Raw genomic sequence first — 10,926 nt, forward strand, 5'->3', positions numbered from 1 at the left:
ACCCAGGCGCCCCATACAATTTAAAAACTTGTGCAGTATGTACACAACACTGACACTGAGGGCTCCGTAAATTTAGCACATGTGCAGGCTCCTGGGTGGTGCAGTTGGTTGAGCATCTGACTTCGGCTCAGGTAATCATCTTGCAGTTTGTGAGTTCGAGCCCCTCGTCAGGCTCTGTGCAGAGATGTTTTCGCTTTCCTTGAAATGTTTTGGTTTTGATAGGAAAGGAAAAAATCAGAGTGTGTCGTACCTTTTAATAAAGGTATGGAAGGAAGGCATGTAGGAGGAGAATATGGCAAAATGTTAGCAGAGGTTAATTCTGAGTGATGGGAATATGGGTGACATATTTTGTTTGTTACGATGATTTTAATTTTTTTACCAAACACACCTGGAAATCATTCATTTCCTGTCCATTTCGAGCCAAGACAGTCTTGGGAAGGAAGGTCTGAGGGGAAATGGAAAAGAGCCATGAAAAAGCGTAATTTCTCTGGAGCTGCCTGGTCATCCAGCATAGACAGTTCCGTGCACTCAATTTACCCAAGAGCCCACACTTCTACCTCGGTGGTCCCCATCTGAACAAATGCTGACTTTACTGCCCATGTCCCTGTATTCCATGCAGTGCTACACATGTATGGGGTTCCCGTGACTCTTCATAATTCCTGCAGCTCTTGGATCCTGCAATTCCACTTCTCACAATTTGCCTTAAATAATCACCAAAGTGTAAAAAAAAAAAAAGTCAAGTACAAGACATTTCATGATCAACTCATTTTCTCATCTCACAACTGAAAGCAACATGTGCAATGATAAATGGTCACCTAAGGAAATTAGGGTTCAAGGGGGATCAAAATGTCAACCACATGCAAATCGCTCCAGGAATCTGCTTCATGTGCTTCTCACATGTGTTTTCAAAGGCACAGTTGTCTCTCAGTGAAAATTCAGCCTGACTGATTCCCACTTGTCCTTGTAAACTTGCCAGTGTGAGTGGGATGGGAAGCCACACGCTCTCAGAACCCAAACTCAGGCTCAGGGGAGACTCAAGAAGGAACTGTTCTGAGATGGTGTCTTTCTGAAATTCCTGCCTCATCAGGAAAGGCATGGTCCTTGTGTTACTTTGAGCTGTTCCAAAAGTCTCCCAAACCATAGTCTTCTCCCAGCTACAGAAGCAACACGCAGGAAACAGGTACTTGAAACACAATCACCTACAGAGGCTGGGTTCACAAGGGTGGCAAGAATCCAGACAAATGGAGCCTGGATGAGAACAACAAATATCCTTTGGGGCACCAGGTGGCTCACGGTTAAGTGACGGACTCTTGATTTCAGCTCAGGTCATGATCTTACAGTTCATGAGTTCCAGCCCTGAGTCAGGCTCTGCACAACAGCTCAGAGCCTGCTTGAGATTCTCTCTCTCTCTCTCTCTCTCTCTCTCTCTCTCTCTCCCAAAAATAAATAAACATTAAAAAAATACCCTTCGCCTTAGTAACTTCGATTTCTGAAGATGTTTTATTTTCATCTTTCATTTTTCTCTGGAGTTGAAAAGGAGGGTGTTGCAAAGCAAAATTTAAAAACAAAGGTATTGAGAAGCACCTGGGTGGCTCAGTTGGTTGGGTGTCCAACTTCAGCTCAGGTCATGATCTCACGGTTTGTGAGTTCGAGCCCCAAGTTGGGCTCTGTGCTGACAGTATGGAGCCTGCTTGAGATTCTCTCTGTCTGCCTCTCTGCTCCTTTCCTGCTCACGTTCTCTCTCTATCTCCCCCCCCCCCGCTCCTTCCCCACTCATTCTCTCTCTCAAAATAAATAAGCTTAAAAAAAATACCTGAAGACCCCATGAAATAAAACAGCAACAAAAAAAATCTTATAAGAAGTTATATTTTTTAACCTTCTCAACATTACGTCAACTTTGTTGTAAAAATGAATGTCAAAAATAACTTTCTACATTCATGAACTATCTTTGCTTCTGGTTGAAAATAATTTGCAAACTGAAAATGCTTTACTGGAATTTCTTTAAGCAGGAAGAGGAGCAGAAGAGAGCAGATGACAGCCCTGGGGTGAAGTTGGGCCACAGATAAAGAAAAAAGGAGTGTCCTCCACCCTTACGGAAGGTACGTGCTCCTAGCAAGGGCTCTTCAGCTGTCCTGATGCTCTCAAAATGAAACCAAGATACCAATTGATTACACCATAGTCTGGGTCTTGAATTTAAATCCTTGTTATGTAACCCCTGCCTAGACACATAGCAACTTGCCAACTGAATTCTGAAAGATTACAGCAGATTTTATGAGCTGGTCTTCAAGAGACTTGCTATCCTCCCAAACATACCCGAAGATGGCTATTTGTAAAACCATCTTGACTGTGAAGGGGAGGGATAAAGAGGCAGAGCACAGAAGACTTTTAGGGCAATGAAAAAAACCCTGTATGATGCTATATGGGTGGAAAGCATTTGTCCCATCCCTCTGGCCCAAGCCTAGAGAATGTACAACACCAAGGACAAACCTTAATGTAAGTGATGGTCTTTGGGTGATAATGATCGGTCAATGTAGACTCATCAATTGCAATGAATGTACTGCTCTGTTGGGGCATGTTGATAATGGAGGAAGGGTATGTTGGGGGGGGGGGATTGGGGTATATGGGAACCTTCTGTACCTCTCTACCAGTTTTGCTGTGAATCTAAAACTTATCTTAAAAAAATCATCTTTCTATATCCATTCATCAGTCGATGGACATGTGAGTTCTCTCCATAGTTTGGCTATTGTTCATAGTGCTGCTATAAACATTGGAGTGCATGTGCCCTTTTGAATCTGTATTTTTGGATCCTTTGGGTAAATACCTAGTAGTGCAATTGCTGGGTCGTAAGGTAGCTTTATTTTTAGTTTTTTGAGGAACCTCCATATTCTTCAGAGTGGCTGCACCAGTTTGCATTCCCACCAACAGTGCAAGAGGGTTCCCCTTTCTCCACATCTTCGCCAACACCTGTTTTTTCCTGTGTTGTTGATTTTAGCTGATAAACTAAATTTTAAATTAAAAAAAGGAAAATGTTACCAAACCGTAAAAAAAAAAAAAAAATTGTCTTTCTAAAACATGAATTGATTCCACTATCAGCCCTGATTTGGGGGGTGAAATGAAAGGTACCATTAACATCACTTCCCCGCCTTCCCTGCCCGGTAACTATGGCAAAGGTGAGAATTGGCATGGGAAAGTTGCTCTGTCATCCTTCACAAGTGTTAGGATGTGGGTTCAGTGTTCGTGTTAGCGGGCAGGGCTTCTTAAGACAATGGTTTGAAAAGTAAATGGGGGCGGAGCCTGCAGACATATTCCAATGTGGAGTTTAGAGCCTGGAGATCTAATTCAACAGCATCCTTGTTATCGCCACATGGCAAGAACAGGAATTTCAGATCGATTTAAATGGTAGAAGTGGTGATATAGTTGAACTTGTCCCCCTCGTGCAGAAGCGTCAAATGCTGGTTTACTGTCTGCATGGAAATTCACTCGAAAATATCTCTGCTAACCCCAATCCGCTCCCTGAAAGTGACCGTGATGTCTTGTGCTCGTGGGGCTCGATCCCACAACCCTGGGATCATGACCTGAGCTGAAATCAAGAGTGGGACGCTCAACTGCCTGAGCCACCCAGGTGCGGTAATCAAAGCATCTTTCTTTGGGGCGCCTGGGTGGCTCAGTCAGTTGGGCGACCGACTTCGGCTCAGGTCATGATCTCACAGTCCGTGAGTTCGAGCCCCACGTCGGGTTCTGTGCTGACAGCTCGGAGCCTGGAGCCTGTTTCCGATTCTGTGTCTCCCTCTCTCTCTGCCCCTCCCCCGTTCATGCTCTGTCTCTCTCTGTCCCAAAAATAAATAAACGTTGAAAAAAATATAAATAAATAAATAAATAAATAAATAAATAAATAAATAAATAAAAACAATGGGAGGGGCGCCTGGGTGGCGCAGTCGGTTAAGCGTCTGACTTCAGCCAGGTCACGATCTCGCGGTCTGTGAGTTCGAGCCCCGCGTCGGGCTCTGGGCTGATGCCTCGGAGCCTGGAGCCTGTTTCCGATTCTGTGTCTCCCTCTCTCTCTGCCCCTCCCCCGTTCATGCTCTGTCTCTCTCTGTCCCAAAAATAAATAAACGTTGAAAATAAATAAATAAATAAATAAATAAATAAATAAATAAATAAAAACAATGGGAAAAGTAATTATATCCTAACACTTCAGAGTCGTGACTGAGGAACGTGCCCCTGCGTGTCCTTCCCATGCCATGTGTAAGCTCACGGTCCTCGGGCTGCTGCCCCTCCAGCACCGAGCGTTTCTCTGAACTAAAGGCTACCTACTCAGAAAATCTCCACCAGGCTGGGAGGAGCTGGGTTAAGTGGTCAAGCAAGCGAACTCTGGTGCCAGGCTTCTGCTCCACCTTGTACCGGCCGTGAGACCACCAACGAATGACATGATCACCCCAGGCCTCAGCTGCCTCGTATCACCTACCATGGTCGCAGTGAAGGGAGTCACAACGTAGTGAGGACTAGATGGTCTAAGACACGGAAAGAACGCAGCAGGGCGCCCAGCACAAAGTAACTGCATATTATCTTTGTCTCGGAAGTTGCTGTCCCCCAGCTCAGGGGTTGCACAGAGAACAAGGGAGGGGAAATTCCACATTCGTCATAACCCTGTAGCGTCCAGGACTGTGTTATCCCCTAACACACGGCCCCACTTCTCTTTCATGAGCCTCTCAACACTTATTGGCGCTATCTGTTCTCCAGATCAATGCCCTTTTAAACCCAAGGGCGACTGGAAACCCTTGGATGGCTCACTGTTTCCCCTTTCTTTCCCCCACCTCGCTGAGCACCGCCTTCCTCAGCAGCATCTTATCAGAGAGCCTCTCTCCCGGCCCTTGGACACTTTGCTTCTTTCTCACTTCAGAACTCTTGAACTTCTTCTTCGTCTTGAAATCTTCTCCTCTAGACCCTCACAGAATCCCTGCATTCTCCTCCCATAAATGTTGGCTCAAAATATCACCTCACCAGGAGTGTTTTCTGACTCAATTATTTTAAGGAGGCCCTGCCCCCAAACCACCCAGGTTGTTTGATCTTTATTAAGTGTTTATGCTTTTGCTTTATTTAGTTAGTTCGTTTTCTGACTTCTGGGTTCTATGCCAGCCCCACCGTTCCTAATATTCATGTCCTCTTTTTAGGTGCCTTAGTGCAATATTTTAGTTTTTTTTCATTTGGGTCATGTACATTTTATTTTATTTTATTTTTCACCTTGTAATCCCATAGGTTTTTAAAAATTTTTATTTAATTTATTTTTTTAAATTTACATCCAAGTTAGTTGGCATATAGTGCAACGATGATTTCAGGAGTAGATTCCTGAGTGCCCCTTAGCCCATCCCCCGTCCCACAACCTCTCCAGTAACCCTCTGTTGTTCTCCACACTTAAGAGTCTCTTATGTTTTTGCCCCCCTCCTGTTTTTATATTATTTTTGCTTCCCTTCCCTTGTGTTCATCTGTTTTGTGTCTTAAAGTCCCCGTATGAGTGAAGTCATATGATATTTGTCTTTCTCTGACTGACTAATTTCACTTAGCATAGTACCCTTTAGTTCCATCCACATAGCTGCAAATGGCAAGGTTTCATTCTTTTTGATTGCTGAGTAATACTCCATTGTATATATATATACCACATCTTTTTTTTTTTAATGTTTATTTATTTTTGAGAGAGAGAGAGAGACAGAGTGTGATCCGGGGAGGGGCAGAGAGAGAGGGAGACACAGAATCTGAAGCAGGCTCCAGGCTCTGAGCTGTCAGCACAGAGCCCGACATGGGGCTCGAGCTCATGGACTGTGAGATCATGACCTGAGCTGAAGTCAGACGCTTAACTGACTGAGCCACCCAGGCACCCCTAAACCACATCTTCTTTATCTATTCATCCATCGATGGACTTTTGGGCTCTTTCCATACTTTGGCTATTGTTGATAGCGCTGCTGTAAACATTGGGGTGCATGTGTCCCTTCAAAGCAGCATACCTGTATCCCTTGGCTAAATACCTAGTAGTGCAATTGCTGGGTCGTAGATTACATTTTCTTAAAATGTATCCTTATAGTTTGGGTTCTGTAACTGAACCCAAGTCTGTCTGCCTGGTGTGCAGCAAGTTACTGAGACACCAGGCTTGCAGCAAGGAAAGGATTTATTCCAGACACAGTGAGATGAGACAAGGAGGCAAGAGGGCAAGCCTCAAATCTGCCTCCCACAAGGGGGAGAACAAGTTTTTTTTTTTTTAATTTTTTAACGTTTATTTATTTTTGAGACAGAGAGAGACAGAGCATGAACAGGGAACGGGCAGAGAGAGAGGAAGACACAGAATCTGAAACAGGCTCCAGGCTCTGAGCGGTCAGCACAGAGCCCGACGCGGGGCTCGAACTCACAGACTGTGAGATCATGACCTGAGCCGAAGTCGGATGATTAACCGACCGAGCCACCCAGGCGCCCCAAGGGAGAACAAGTTTTTTTATAATCACGGGGTGAGGTTACATACATATTGATGGAAAGGGTGGGGAAACATGACTTTTCATGAGGAAAGATGGAGTGTGTGTACCGAGCAAACATATACAGCACATACATCCCATGTTCATTTCTTAGTAAAGACTTAACACCGGAACGAAGCAAAACCCAGCACGTGATGTCAGGTGTATCTTAGGATAAGGGGAGGCAGCTGTGGGCATGCTCCAGGAGCTGGCATAAACTGGATGGGACTTTGGGCTCGTTTTCTTGAGTGAGGAACACAGGGCCTTGCTTGTTCCCAGGCTACATCCATATCAGTTGACCCTGAGCCCAGGCTTCTGTAGAAACAACTAGTGATTTGTGAGCGGGGTCTGAAAAGGCTCAATACCTGACTGGGGCGGGGGGTGGGGGGAAGTTCCCTAAAAACCAAGATTAACACTTTCTTCTAGTTTTAGCCTCATTAACCCATGGGGCATGGTTTCAGTTTTGCTGTGATAAAGACAGTTTTACATTATTATACTTTCTAACCTACAATACCGTCAAATAAATAGGTGCTACTTTTGGAGGAGCACATCTTTAAGGTTGAAAAGATGCTACCAATGTCATGTTGAGTGAAATAGGTAACAAAACACTTTCTAGATCTGCACCATTCAATAGGGTAACTGCTAGCCACATGTGACTATATACATTTGAATTAAAATAAATTAAATTTAAAAGGCAGTTCCTCTGGGGCACCTGGGTGGCTCAGTCAGTTGGGCGTCTGACTTCAGCTCAGGTCATGATCTCACGGTCCATGGGTTCGAGCCCCACATCGGGCTCTGTGCTGACAGCTCAGAGCCTGGAGACTCCTTCGGATTCTGTGTGTGTGTCTCTCCCTCCCCCTCCCCCACTCGTGCTCTGTCTCTGTCTCAAAAATAAGTAAACATTAAAAAAAAATTTTTTAATGCATTTCCTCTGTCGTACTGGCCATACCATATTTCTACTACTCAGTAGTCAACTGTGGCCTGTGGCTGTTATATTGGACAACACCAATGTAGAATATTTCCATCAGTGCAGAAATTTCTATTGGATTGTACTGACCTAGAACGTGAACTTATTTACAAATAAAGTACAGCCAACATCTTCATGTGTATGTGCATACATCAATTAAAGGTTTTCCATCTAGTATATAAGTTCTTTACTTTTAATTTTTATGGAATGCAACTATTAACTGGGCATGAAATTTTAGAATATTTAAAATGACCACACTGGGGCGCCTGGGTGGCTCAGTCGGTTAAGCGTCCGACTTCGGCTCAGGTCATGATCTCACGGTCCGTGAGTTCGAGCCCGGCGTCGGGCTCTGTGCTGACAGCTCAGAGCCTGGAGCCTGCTTTAGATTCTGTGTCTCCCTCCCTCTCTGCCCCTCCCCTGCTCATGCTCTGTCTGTCTCAAAAATAAATAAAAACACTAAAAAAATTTTTTTAATTTAAAAAAATAATAAAATAAAATAAAATAAAATTACCACACTCCTTGTAGAAATCCATACTTGGTCATAGTGTTTCCTTTTAAAAATACTTGCTTCATAATATCTATTTAAAAATTCTTTAAATTTGGTCCAGCAATTCACTTCTGGATATATACCTCCAAAGAATTGAAAACAGAGGGTTTTTTTAAAATTCTTTTTAATGTTTGTTTATTTTTGAGAGAGAGAGGGACAGACCATGAGCAAGGAAGGGGCAGAGAGAGAGGGAGACACAGAATCCAAATCAGGCTCCAGTCTCTGAGCTGTCAGCACAGAGTCCAATGCCGGGCTTGAACCCACAAACTGCGAGATCATGACCTGAGCTGAAGTCCAATGCTTAAATGACTGAGCCACCCAGGTGCCCCCAAAATGGAGATTTAAACAGATATTTGTAAACCTATGTTTATAGCATCATTGTTCCCAATAGCCCAAAGATAGAAGTAACCTAAGTGTCTATCCTTGGATCAATGGTTAAACCAAATGTAGTATATACGTATAATAGAATACTATTCAGCCATTAAAAAGAATGAAATCTGGGGCACCTGACTGGCTCAGTTGGTTAAGTGTCCGACTTCGGCTCAGGTCATGATCTCACAGTTTGTGAGTTTGAGCCTCACATGTGGCTCTGTGCTGACAGCTTAGAGCCTGGAAACTGCTTCGAATTCTGTGTCTCCCTCTCTCACTGTTCCTCCCCCACTCATGCTCTGTCTGTCTGTCTCTGTCTCTCCTTCAAAAATAAAAACATTAAAAAACATTTTAAATTTTTTTTTCCAACGTTTTATTTATATTTTTGGGACAGAGAGAGACAGAGCATGAACGGGGGAGGGGCAGAGAGAGAGGGAGACACAGAATCGGAAACAGGCTCCAGGCTCCGAGCCATCAGCCCAGAGCCTGACGCGGGGCTCGAACTCACGGACTGCGAGATCGTGACCTGGCTGAAGTCGGACGCTTAACCGACTGCGCCACCCAGGCGCCCCAAAAAACATTTTAAAAAAGAATGAAATCTTACCATTTGCAACAACATGATGAATCTGGAGAGTATAATGCTAAGTATAATAAATCAAAGGGTGCCTGGCTGTCTCAATCAGTAGGGTATGCAACTCTTACTTATTGATTCATTCATTCATTTATGAGAGAGCAGGAGAGGGGCAGAGAGAAATGGGGACAGAGATCTGAAGCAGGCTCTGTGCAGACAACAGAGACCCCTACGTGGGGCTTGAACTCACGAACCTGAGCTGAAGGCAGCCACTTAAACAACTGAACCACCCAGACGCCCCATGTTGGTGCATCTCTTGATCTTGGGGTTGTGAGTTCCAAACCCATGTTGGGGGTAGAGACTCCTAAAATAAATTTTTAAAAAATCACATTCAGGGGTGCCTGGGGGGCTTAGTCAGTTAAGCACCCAACTTTGGCTCAGGTCATGATCTCACAGTTCTGGGTTCAAGCCCCGCGTGGGGCTCTGTGCTGACAGTTCAGAGACTGGAGCCTGCTTTAGATTCTGTGTCTCCCTCTCTCTGCCCCTCCCCTGCTTGTGCTCTCTCTCTCTCAAAAATAAACATTAATTTTTTTTTAATCACATGTTACAATGTGACTCAGTCAGTTGGGTGACTCAGTCAGTTGAGTGTCCGACTTCAGTTCAGGTCATGATCTCATGGTTCGTGGGTTCGAGCCCCGTGTCAGGCTCTGTGCTGACAGCTCAGAGCCTGGAGCCTGCTTCAGATTCTGTGTCTCCCTCTCTCTCTCTGTCCCTCCCCCACTCTTGCTGTGTCTCTCTTGCTCCCAAAAATAAACATTAAAAAAATTAAAAATAAGTAAAAAATAAAGCAGAGAAAGACAAATCCCATGATTTCACTCACACGTAGAATTTAAGAAACAAAACAAGTGAACAAAGGGAAAAAGGCAAGCCAAGAAACAACAGACTCTTAAATATAGGGAACAAACTGTTTATTACCAGAGGGGAGGCAGCAGGGGGGGGATGAAATAGGGGAAGGGGATTAAGGGCATACTTCTTATGAGCACTGAATAATGTAAAGAATTGATGAATCGCTGAATTGTACCCCTGAAACTAATAACACTGTATGTTAACTATAATGGAATTAAAAAATAAATAAATCATTGGCCATTGGCAATTGACTCAACTTTCATCCCCTCTCTCCTTCTTAGAGGTTCAGGAGGATTGAAAATGCCAATCCTCTAATTTCTGTCATCACAGGAAATTCCAAAAGTTTCAGAAGCTCTGTGCTGGGAAGGGGGATGAAGACAAAGTAAATGTCTCTTATTAAAAAGCACAACTGGGACGCCCAGCTGGTTCCGTTAGTGGAGCGTGCGACTCTTGATCTCGGAGTTGTGAGTTCAAGCCCCATGTTGAGTGTAGAGATTACTTAAAAACAAAATCTTTCTTAAAAATCACAATGACTATGATGCTTGAAAAATGATATTAATAAGTTTATTCTCGTTGTCCTCAAGATCCGCTGAACTCTGGATCCAGGATCGGTCGGTAGGGTGTGGCACCATGTGTCTGTCTCCGCCTCCTAAAGTCCTGTTGAGTGTCTCCGGCAGGTTCAGCTCTGGAAAAGCTGAGGTATATTTAGGAAAACATGTTTCCAAGACAAGTGAGAGAAATGTAGAGCCCAGGCTGAAGATATCAAATACACTGAATGTCTCTGTCTATCTTGCTCTGGCTCTGCAGAAATAAGACAGCTGATAGAAAGACTGGGGCCATTTTGTGTAGCTTCTATGCCTATGGAGGAAAGAAAAATGGAAGAAGCCAGTTTGTACATTCAAACATGGAAGTAAACTCGTTCCCGCCTTTCTAGTCCGGTGTGGAACTTACTACCTCCTGGGAAAGCCATGCGCTAGCTGGCCTTTGGCAGAACAAACCTAAGGACTGATTCCTCCATTATTTCAACCATACCTTCCACAAAGTCAACAGATTGTTTACTATGTACCAG

This window comes from Puma concolor, chromosome E2 (genome assembly GCF_028749965.1).
Source record: "Puma concolor isolate L17-30 chromosome E2, mPumCon1.1.hap2, whole genome shotgun sequence".
Classification (NCBI taxonomy): domain Eukaryota; kingdom Metazoa; phylum Chordata; class Mammalia; order Carnivora; family Felidae; genus Puma; species Puma concolor.